The following is a 12,057-nucleotide window of genomic DNA, read 5'->3' on the forward strand; positions in this document are numbered from 1 at the left end:
GCGGGGGCGAACACTGTCTGGCGGGGGAGAACACAGGCTGGCGGGGGCGAACACTGTCTGGCGGGGGCGAACACTGGCTGGAGGGGGCGAACACAGGCTGGGGGGCGAACACTGGCTGGCGGGGGCGAACACTGTCTGGCGGGATGAACACTGGTTGGCGGGGGCGAACACTGGTAAGCGGAGGCGAACACTGGCTGGCGGGGGCGAACACTGGCTGGCGGAGGCGAACACAGGCTGGCGATGTCGAACACTGGTTGGCGGGGGCGAACACTGGTTGGCGGGGGCTTACACTGGTTGGCGAGGGCTTACACTGGTTTGTGGGGGTGAACACTGGTTGGCGGGGGCGAACACTGGCTGGTGGGGACGAACACTGACTTGCGGGTGCGAACACTGGCTGGTGGGGGCGAACACAGGCTGGCGCATACGAACACTGGTTGGCGGGGGCGAACACTGGCTGGTGGGGGCGAACACTGTCTTGCGGGGGCGAACACTGGCAGGTGGGGGCGAACACAGGCTGGCGCGGGCTTACTTTGGTTGGCGGGGGCGAACACTGGCTGGTGGGGGCGAACACTGGCTGGTAGGGGCGAACACTGGTTGGTGGGGGCGAACACTGGCTGGTGGGGGCGAACACTGTCTGGCGGGGGTGAACACTGGCTGGTGGGGTCGAACACAGGCTGGCGCGGGCGAACACTGTCTGGCGGGGGCGAACACTGGTTGGCGGGGGCGAACACTGGTTGGCGGGGGCGAACACTGGTTGGAGAGGGCGAACAATGGTTCGCGGGGGCCAACACTTGCTGGCGGGGGCGAACACTGGCTGGCGGGGGCGAACACAGGCTGGTGGGGGCGAACACTGGTTAGCGGGGGTGAACACTGGTTGGCGCGGGTGAACACAGGCTGGCGCGGGCGAACACTGGCTGGTGGGGGCGAACACTGGTTGGCGGGGGCGAACACTGGCTGGTGAGGGCGAACACTGTCTGGCGGGGGCGAACACAGGTTGGCGTGGGCGAACACTGGTTGGCGGGGGTGAACATTAGCAGGTGGGGGCGAACACAGGCTGATGGGGGCGAACACTGTCTGGCGGGATGAACACTGGCTGGTGGGGGCGTACACTGGTTGGCGCGGGCGAACACTGGTTGGCAGGGGCGAACACTGGCTGGCGGGGGCGAACACTGGCTGGCGGAGGCGAACACAGGCAGGCGGGGGCGAACACTGGTTGGCGGGGGCGAACACTGGTTGGCGCGGGCTTACACTGGTTGGCCGGGGCGAACAGTAGCGTGTGGGGGCGAACACTGTTTGGCGGGGGCGAACACTGGCTGGTGAAGGCGAACACTGTCTGGCGGGGGTGAACACTGGCTGGTGGGGGCGAACACAGGCTGGCGCGGGCGAACACTGGTTGGCGGGGGCGAACACTGGTTTGCGGGGGCGAAAACTGGTTTGCGCGGGCGAACACTGGTTAGCGGGAGGAACACTGTCTGGCGGGGGCGAACACAAGCTGGCAAGGGCGAACACTGGTTGGCGGGGGCGAACACTGGCTGGCGCGGGCGAACACTGGTTGGCGGGGGGCGAACACTGGTTGGCGGGGTAGAACACTGTTTGGCGGGGGCGAACACTGGTTGGCGCGGGCGAACACTGGTTGGCGGGGGCGAACACTGTCTGGCGGGGGCGAACACAGGCTGGCGCGGGCGAACACTGGTTGGCGGGGGCGAACACTGGTTGGCGGGTCGAACACTGGCTGGCGCGGGCGAACACTGGTTGGCGGGGGCGAACACTGGCTGGTGGGGGCGAACACAGGCTGGCGCGGGTGAACACTGGCTGGTGGGATCGAACACTGGTTGGCGGGGGCGAACACTTGTTGGCGGGGGCGAACAATGGTTGGCGGGGGTGAACACTGGCTGGCGGAGGCGAACACTGGCTGGCGGGGCGAACACAGGCTGGCGGGGACGAACACTGGTTAGCGGGGGCGAACACTGGTTGGCGGGGGTGAACACTGGCTGGCGGGGGCGAACACAGGCTGGCGCGGGCGAACACAGGCTGGCACGGGCGAACATTGGTTGGCGGGGGCTAACACTGGTTGGCGGGGACTAACACTGGTTGGCGCGGGCGAACACTGGTTGGCGGTTGCGAACACTGTCTGGCGGGGGCGAACACAGGCTGGCGCGGGTAAACACTGGTTGGCGGGGGCGAACACTGGCTGGTGCGGGCGAAAAATAATCGGCGAGGGCGAACACTGACTGGTGGGGGCGAACATAGGCTGGCGGGGGCGAACACTGGCTGGTGGGGGCGAACACTGGCTGGTTGGGCCAACACTGGCTGGTGGGGGCGAACACTGGATGGTGGGGGCAAACACTGGCTGGTGGGGGCGAACACTGGCTGGTGGGGGCGAACACTGGCTGGTTGGGGCAAACACTGGCTGGTGGGGGCGAACACTGGCTGGTTGGGGTGAAAACTGTCTGGCGGGGGCGAACACTGGCTGGAGGGGGCGAACACAGGCTGGGGGGCGAACACTGGCTGGCGGGGGCCAACACTGGTTGGTGGGGGATAACACAGGCTGGGGGGGCGAACACTAGCTGGTGGGGGCGAACACTGGTTGGCGCGGGCGAACACAGGCTGGCGCGGGCGAACACTGGTTGGCGCGGGCTTACACTGGTTGGCCGGGGCGAACAGTGGCTGGTGGGGGCGAACACTGGTTGGCGGGGGCGAACACTGGCTGGTGGGGGCGAACACTGTCTGGCGGGGGCGAACACTGGCTGGTGGGGGCGAACATAGGCTGGCATGGGCGAACACTGGTTGGCGGGGGCGAACACTGGCTGGTAGGGGCGAACACTGGTTGGTGGGGGCGAACACTAGCTGGTGGGGGCGAACACTGTCTGGCGGGGGCGAACACTGGCTGGTGGGGGCGAACACAGGCTGGCGCGGACGAACACTGGTTGGCGGGGGCGAACACTGGTTTGCAGGGGCGAAAACTGGTTTGCGCGGGCGAACACTGGTTAGCGGGAGGAACACTGTCTGGCGGGAGCGAACACAAGCTGGCAAGGGCGAACACTGGTTGGCGGGGGCGAACACTGGCTGGCGCGGGCGAACACTGGTTGGCGGGGGCGAACACTGGTTGGCGGGGGCGAACACTGTTTGACGGGGGCGTACACTGGTTGGCGCGGGCGAACACTGGTTGGCGGGGGCGAACACTGTCTGGCGGGGGCGAACACAGGCTGGCGCGGGCGAACACTGGTTAGCGGGGGCGAACACTGGTTGGCGGGGGTGAACACTGGCTGGCGGGGGCGAACACAGGCTGGCGGGGGCGAACACTGGCTGGTGGGGGCGAACACTGTCTGGCGGGGGCGAACACTGGCTGGTGGGGGCGAACACAGGCTGGCGCGGGCGAACACTGGTTGGCGGGGGCGAACACTGGTTTGCGGGGGCGAAAACTGGTTTGCGCGGGCGAACACTGGTTAGCGGGAGGAACACTGTCTGGCGGGGGCGAACACAAGCTGGCAAGGGCGAACACTGGTTGGCGGGGGCGAACACTGGCTGGCGCGGGCGAACACTGGTTGGCGGGGGCGAACACTGGTTGGCGGGGGCGAACACTGTTTGACAGGGGCGTACACTGGTTGGCGCGGGCGAACACTGGTTGGCGGGGGCGAACACTGTCTGGCGGGGGCGAACACAGGCTGGCGCGGGCGAACACTGGTTGGCGGGGGCGAACACTGGTTGGCGGGGGCGAACACTGGCTGGCGCGGGCGAACACTGGTTGGCGGGGGCGAACACTGGCTGGTGGGGGCGAACACAGGCTGGCGCGGGTGAACACTGGCTGGTGGGATCGAACACTGGTTGGCGGGGGCGAACACTTGTTGGCGGGGGCGAACAATGGTTGGCGGGGGTGAACACTGGTTGGCGGGGGCGAACACTGTCTGGCGGGGGAGAACAGAGGCTGGCGGGGGCGAACACTGTCTGGCGGGGGCGAACACTGGCTGGAGGGGGCGAACACAGGCTGGGGGGCGAACACTGGCTGGCGGGGGCGAACACTGTCTGGCGGGATGAACACTGGTTGGCGGGGGCGAACACTGGTAAGCGGAGGCGAACACTGGCTGGCGGGGGCGAACACTGGCTGGCGGAGGCGAACACAGGCTGGCGATGTCGAACACTGGTTGGCGGGGGCGAACACTGGTTGGCGGGGGCTTACACTGGTTGGCGAGGGCTTACACTGGTTGGTGGGGGTGAACACTGGTTGGCGGGGGCGAACACTGGCTGGTGGGGGCGAACACTGACTTGCGGGTGCGAACACTGGCTGGTGGGGGCGAACACAGGCTGGCGCATACGAACACTGGTTGGCGGGGGCGAACACTGGCTGGTGGGGGCGAACACTGTCTTGCGGGGGCGAACACTGGCAGGTGGGGGCGAACACAGGCTGGCGCGGGCTTACTTTGGTTGGCGGGGGCGAACACTGGCTGGTGGGGGCGAACACTGGCTGGTAGGGGCGAACACTGGTTGGTGGGGGCGAACACTGGCTGGTGGGGGCGAACACTGTCTGGCGGGGGTGAACACTGGCTGGTGGGGTCGAACACAGGCTGGCGCGGGCGAACACTGTCTGGCGGGGGCGAACACTGGTTGGCGGGGGCGAACACTGGTTGGCGGGGGCGAACACTGGTTGGAGAGGGCGAACAATGGTTCGCGGGGGCCAACACTTGCTGGCGGGGGCGAACACTGGCTGGCGGGGGCGAACACAGGCTGGTGGGGGCGAACACTGGTTAGCGGGGGTGAACACTGGTTGGCGCGGGTGAACACAGGCTGGCGCGGGCGAACACTGGCTGGTGGGGGCGAACACTGGTTGGCGGGGGCGAACACTGGCTGGTGAGGGCGAACACTGTCTGGCGGGGGCGAACACAGGTTGGCGTGGGCGAACACTGGTTGGCGGGGGTGAACATTAGCAGGTGGGGGCGAACACAGGCTGATGGGGGCGAACACTGTCTGGCGGGATGAACACTGGCTGGTGGGGGCGTACACTGGTTGGCGCGGGCGAACACTGGTTGGCAGGGGCGAACACTGGCTGGCGGGGGCGAACACTGGCTGGCGGAGGCGAACACAGGCAGGCGGGGGCGAACACTGGTTGGCGGGGGCGAACACTGGTTGGCGCGGGCTTACACTGGTTGGCCGGGACGAACAGTAGCGTGTGGGGGCGAACACTGTTTGGCGGGGGCGAACACTGGCTGGTGAAGGCGAACACTGTCTGGCGGGGGTGAACACTGGCTGGTGGGGGCGAACACAGGCTGGCGCGGGCGAACACTGGTTGGCGGGGGCGAACACTGGTTTGCGGGGGCGAAAACTGGTTTGCGCGGGCGAACACTGGTTAGCGGGAGGAACACTGTCTGGCGGGGGCGAACACAAGCTGGCAAGGGCGAACACTGGTTGGCGGGGGCGAACACTGGCTGGCGCGGGCGAACACTGGTTGGCGGGGGCGAACACTGGTTGGCGGGGGTAGAACACTGTTTGGCGGGGGCGAACACTGGTTGGCGCGGGCGAACACTGGTTGGCGGGGGCGAACACTGTCTGGCGGGGGCGAACACAGGCTGGCGCGGGCGAACACTGGTTGGCGGGGGCGAACACTGGTTGGCGGGTCGAACACTGGCTGGCGCGGGCGAACACTGGTTGGCGGGGGCGAACACTGGCTGGTGGGGGCGAACACAGGCTGGCGCGGGTGAACACTGGCTGGTGGGATCGAACACTGGTTGGCGGGGGCGAACACTTGTTGGCGGGGGCGAACAATGGTTGGCGGGGGGTGAACACTGGCTGGCGGAGGCGAACACTGGCTGGCGGGGCGAACACAGGCTGGCGGGGACGAACACTGGTTAGCGGGGGCGAACACTGGTTGGCGGGGGTGAACACTGGCTGGCGGGGGCGAACACAGGCTGGCGCGGGCGAACACAGGCTGGCACGGGCGAACATTGGTTGGCGGGGGCTAACACTGGTTGGCGGGGACTAACACTGGTTGGCGCGGGCGAACACTGGTTGGCGGTTGCGAACACTGTCAGGCGGGGGCGAACACAGGCTGGCGCGGGTAAACACTGGTTGGCGGGGGCGAACACTGGCTGGTGCGGGCGAAAAATAATCGGCGAGGGCGAACACTGACTGGTGGGGGCGAACATAGGCTGGCGGGGGCGAACACTGGCTGGTGGGGGCGAACACTGGCTGGTTGGGCCAACACTGGCTGGTGGGGGCGAACACTGGGTGGTGGGGGCAAACACTGGCTGGTGGGGGCGAACACTGGCTGGTGGGGGCGAACACTGGCTGGTTGGGGCAAACACTGGCTGGTGGGGGCGAACACTGGCTGGTTGGGGTGAAAACTGTCTGGCGGGGGCGAACACTGGCTGGAGGGGGCGAACACAGGCTGGGGGGCGAACACTGGCTGGCGGGGGCCAACACTGGTTGGTGGGGGATAACACAGGCTGGGGGGGCGAACACTAGCTGGTGGGGGCGAACACTGGTTGGCGCGGGCGAACACAGGCTGGCGCGGGCGAACACTGGTTGGCGGCGGCTAACACTGGTTGGCGGGGGCGAACACTGGTTGGCGCGGGCGTACACTGGTTGGCGGGGGCGAACACTGGCTGGTGGGGGCGAACACTGGTTGGCGGGGGCGAACACTGGCTGGTGGGGGCGAACACTGGTTGGCGGGGGTGAATATTTGGCTGGTGGGGGCGAACACTGTCTAGCTGGGGCGAACACTGTTTGGCGCGGGTGAACACTGGTTGGCGGGGGCGAACCTTGGTTGGCGGGGGTTAACACTAGTTGGCGGGGGAAAACACTGGCTTGCCGGGGCGAACACTGCCTGGCGGAGGCGAACACAGGCTGGCGAGGGCGAACACTGGTTGGCGGGGGCGAACACTGGTTGGCGGGGGCTTACACTGGTTGGCGGGGGCGAACACTGGCTGGTGGGGGCGAACACTGGTTGGCGGGGGCGAACACTGGCTGGTTGGGGCGAGCACTGTCTGGTGGGGGCGAACACTGGCTGTTGGGGGCGAACACAGGCTGGCGCGGGCGAACACTGGTTGGCGGGGGCGAACACTGGTTGGTAGGGGCGAACACTGGCTGGTAGGGGCTAACACTGGTTGGTGGGGGCGAACACTGGCTGGTAAGGGCGAACACTGTCTGGCGGGGGCGAACACTGGCTGGTGGGGGCGAACACAGGCTGGCGCGGGCGAACACTGGTTGGCGGGGGCGAACTCTGGTTGGATGGGCGAACACTGGTTGGCGCGGGCGAACACTGGTTGGCGGGAGGAACACTGGCTGGTGGGGGCGAACACTAGCTGGTGGGTGCGAACACTGGCTGGTGGGGGCGAAACAGGCTGGCGGGGGCGAACACTGGTTAGCGGGTGCGAACACTGGTTGGCGCGGGTGAACACAGGCTGGCGCGGGCGAACACTAGTTGGTGGGTGCGAACACTGGCTGGTGGGGGCGAACACTGGCTGGTGGGGGCGAACACTGGCTGTTGGGGGCGAATACTGGCTTGTGGGGGCGAACACAGGCTGGCGCGGGCGAACACTAGCTGGTGGGGACGAACACAGGCTGGAAGGGGTGACACTGGTTGACGGGGGCGAACCTTGGCTGGTGGGGGCGAACACTGGCTAGTGGGGGCGAACACTGGCTGGTGGGGGCGAACACTGGCTGGTGGCGGTGAACACTGGCTTGTGGGGGCGAACCTTGTCTGGCGGGGGCGAACACTGGCTGGTGGAGGCGAACACAGGCTGGGGGGGCTAAACTGGCTAGTGGGGGCGAACACCGGTTGGCGGGGACGAACACTGGTTGGCGCGGGCGAACACAGGCTGGCGCGGGTGAACACTGGTTGGCGGGGGCTAACACTGGTTGGCGGTGGCGAACACTGGTAGGCGCGGGCGATCACTGTTTGGCGGGGGCGAACACTGTCTGGCGGGGGCGAACACAGGCTGGCGCGGGCGAACACTGGTTGGCGGGGGCGAACACTGGCTGGCGCGGGCGAACACTGGTTGGCGGGGGCGAAAACTGGCTGGTGGGGGCGAACACGGTCTGGTGGGGGCGAACACTAGCTAGTAGGGGCGAACACAGGCTGGGGGGCGATAACTGGCTGGCGGGGGCGAACACTAATGGGTTGAGGCGAACACAACTGGGGGGGCGAACACTGGCTGGTGGGGGCGAACACTGGTTGGCGGGGGCGAACACTTACTAGTGGGGGCGAACACGGTCTGGTGGGGGCGAACACTAGCTAGTAGGGGCGAACACAGGCTGGGGGGCGATAACTGGCTGGCGGGGGCGAACACTAATGGGTTGAGGCGAACACAACTGAAGGGGCGAACACTGGTTGGCGGGGGCTAACACTGGTTGGCGGTGGCGAACACTGGTAGGCGCGGGCGATCACTGTTTGGCGGGGGCGAACACTGTCTGGCGGGGGCGAACACAGGCTGGCGCGGGCGAACACTGGCTGGCGCGGGCGAACACTGGTTGGCGGGGGCGAAAACTGGCTGGTGGGGGCGAACACGGTCTGGTGGGGGCGAACACTAGCTAGTAGGGGCGAACACAGGCTGGGGGGCGATAACTGGCTGGCGGGGGCGAACACTAATGGGTTGAGGCGAACACAACTGGGGGGGCGATCACTGTTTGGCGGGGGCGAACACTGTCTGGCGGGGGCGAACACAGGCTGGCGCGGGCGAACACTGGTTGGCGGGGATGAACACTGTCTGGCGGGGGCGAACACTGGTTGGCGCGGGCGAATACTGGTTAGCGGGGGCGAACACTGGCTGGTGGGGGCGAACACAGGCTGGCGCGGATGAACACTGGCTGGTGGGAGCGAACACTGGCTGGCGGGGTGAACACTGGCTGGCGGAGGCGAACACAGGCTGGCCGGGGCGAACACAGGCTGGCGCGGGCGAACACTGGTTGGCAGGGGCGAACACTGGTTGGTGGGGGCGAACACTGGCTGGTGGGGGTGAACACTGTCTGGCGGGGGCGAACACTGGCTGGTGGGAGAGAACACAGGCTGGCACGGGTGAACACTGGTTGGCGGGGGCAAACACTGGTTAGCGGGGGCGAACACTGGTTGGCGCGGGCGAACACTGGTTGGCGGGAGGAACACTGTCTTGCGGGGGCGAACACAGGCTGGCGCGGGCGAACACTGGTTGGCGGTGGCGAACACTGTCTGGTAGGCGCGAACACAGGCTGGCGCGGGTGAACACTGGCTGGTGGGAGCGAACACTGGTTAACGGGTCGAACAATAGTTGGCAGGGGCGAACACTGGCTGGCGGGGGCGAACACAGGCTGGCGCGGGCGAACACAGGCTGGCACGGGCGAACATTGGTTGGCGGGGGCTAACACTGGTTGGCGGGGACTAACACTGGTTGGCGCGGGCGAACACTGGTTGGCGGTTGCGAACACTGTCTGGCGGGGGCGAACACAGGCTGGCGCGGGTAAACACTGGTTGGCGGGGGCGAACACTGGCTGGTGCGGGCGAAAAATAATCGGCGAGGGCGAACACTGACTGGTGGGGGCGAACATAGGCTGGCGGGGGCGAACACTGGCTGGTGGGGGCGATCACTGGCTGGTTGGGCCAACACTGGCTGGTGGGGGCGAACACTGGTTGGTGGGGGCAAACACTGGCTGGTGGGGGCGAACACTGGCTGGTGGGGGCGAACACTGGCTGGTTGGGGCAAACACTGGCTGGTGGGGGCGAACACTGGCTGGTTGGGGTGAAAACTGTCTGGCGGGGGCGAACACTGGCTGGAGGGGGCGAACACAGGCTGGGGGGCGAACACTGGCTGGCAGGGGCCAACACTGGTTGGTGGGGGATAACACAGGCTGGGGGGGCGAACACTAGCTGGTGGGGGCGAACACTGGTTGGCGCGGGCGAACACAGGCTGGCGCGGGCGAACACTGGTTGGCGCGGGCTTACACTGGTTGGCCGGGGCGAACAGTGGCTGGTGGGGGCGAACACTGGTTGGCGGGGGCGAACACTGGCTGGTGGGGGCGAACACTGTCTGGCGGGGGCGAACACTGGCTGGTGGGGGCGAACATAGGCTGGCATGGGCGAACACTGGTTGGCGGGGGCGAACACTGGCTGGTAGGGGCGAACACTGGTTGGTGGGGGCGAACACTAGCTGGTGGGGGCGAACACTGTCTGGCGGGGGCGAACACTGGCTGGTGGGGGCGAACACAGGCTGGCGCGGACGAACACTGGTTGGCGGGGGCGAACACTGGTTTGCAGGGGCGAAAACTGGTTTGCGCGGGCGAACACTGGTTAGCGGGAGGAACACTGTCTGGCGGGAGCGAACACAAGCTGGCAAGGGCGAACACTGGTTGGCGGGGGCGAACACTGGCTGGCGCGGGCGAACACTGGTTGGCGGGGGCGAACACTGGTTGGCGGGGGCGAACACTGTTTGACGGGGGCGTACACTGGTTGGCGCGGGCGAACACTGGTTGGCGGGGGCGAACACTGTCTGGCGGGGGCGAACACAGGCTGGCGCGGGCGAACACTGGTTAGCGGGGGCGAACACTGGTTGGCGGGGGGTGAACACTGGCTGGCGGGGGCGAACACAGGCTGGCGGGGGCGAACACTGGCTGGTGGGGGCGAACACTGGCTGGTGGGGGCGAACACTGTCTGGTGGAGGCGAATACTGGCTGGTGGGGGCGAACACTGGCTGGTGGGGGCGAACACTGGCTGGTGGGGGCGAACACTGTCTGGCGGGGGCGAACACAGGCTGGCACGGGCGAACACTGGTTGGCGGGGGCTAACACTGGTTGGCGGGGACTAACACTGGTTGGCGCGGGCGAACATTGGTTGGCGGTTGCGAACACTGTCTGGCGGGGGCGAACACAGATTGGCGCGGGTAAACACTGGTTGGCGGGGGCGAACACTGGCTGGTGCGGGCGAAAAATAATCGGCGAGGGCGAACACTGACTGGTGGGGGCGAACATAGGCTGGCGGGGGCGAACACTGGCTGGTGGGGGCGAACACTGGCTGGTTGGGCCAACACTGGCTGGTAGGGGCGAACACTGGTTGGTGGGGGCGAACACTGGCTGGTGGGGGCGAACACTGGCTGGTGGGGGCGAAAACTGGCTGGTTGGGGCAAACACTGGCTGGTGGAGGCGAACACTGGCTGGTGGGGGCGAACACTGTCTGGCGGGGGCGAACACTGGCTGGAGGGGGCGAACACAGGCTGGGGGGCGAACACTGGCTGGCGGGGGCGAACACTGTCTGGCGGGATGAACACTGGCTGGTGGAGGCGAACACTGGTTGGCGCGGGCGAACACTGGTTGGCAGGGGCGAACACTGGCTGGCGGGGGCGAACACTGGCTGGCGGAGGCGAACACAGGCAGGCGGGGGCGAACACTGGTTGGCGGGGGCGAACACTGGTTGGCGCGGGCTTACACTGGTTGGCCGGGGCGAACAGTGGCTGGTGGGGGCGAACACTGGTTGGCGGGGGCGAACACTGGCTGGTGGGGGCGAACACTGTCTGGCGGGGGCGAACACTGGCTGGTGGGGGCGAACATAGGCTGGCATGGGCGAACACTGGTTGGCGGGGGCGAACACTGGCTGGTAGGGGCGAACACTGGTTGGTGGGGGCGAACACTAGCTGGTGGGGGCGAACACTGTCTGGCGGGGGCGAACACTGGCTGGTGGGGGCGAACACAGGCTGGCGCGGGCGAACACTGGTTGGCGGGGGCGAACACTGGTTTGCGGGGGCGAAAACTGGTTTGCGCGGGCGAACACTGGTTAGCGGGAGGAACACTGTCTGGCGGGGGCGAACACAAGCTGGCAAGGGCGAACACTGGTTGGCGGGGGCGAACACTGGCTGGCGCGGGCGAACACTGGTTGGCGGGGGCGAACACTGGTTGGCGGGGGCGAACACTGTTTGACAGGGGCGTACACTGGTTGGCGCGGGCGAACACTGGTTGGCGGGGGCGAACACTGTCTGGCGGGGGCGAACACAGGCTGGCGCGGGCGAACACTGGTTGGCGGGGGCGAACACTGGTTGGCGGGGGCGAACACTGGCTGGCGCGGGCGAACACTGGTTGGCGGGGGCGAACACTGGCTGGTGGGGG

The sequence above is a fragment of the Bacillus rossius genome, chromosome 6, assembly GCF_032445375.1.
Source record: "Bacillus rossius redtenbacheri isolate Brsri chromosome 6, Brsri_v3, whole genome shotgun sequence".
Taxonomy (NCBI): domain Eukaryota; kingdom Metazoa; phylum Arthropoda; class Insecta; order Phasmatodea; family Bacillidae; genus Bacillus; species Bacillus rossius.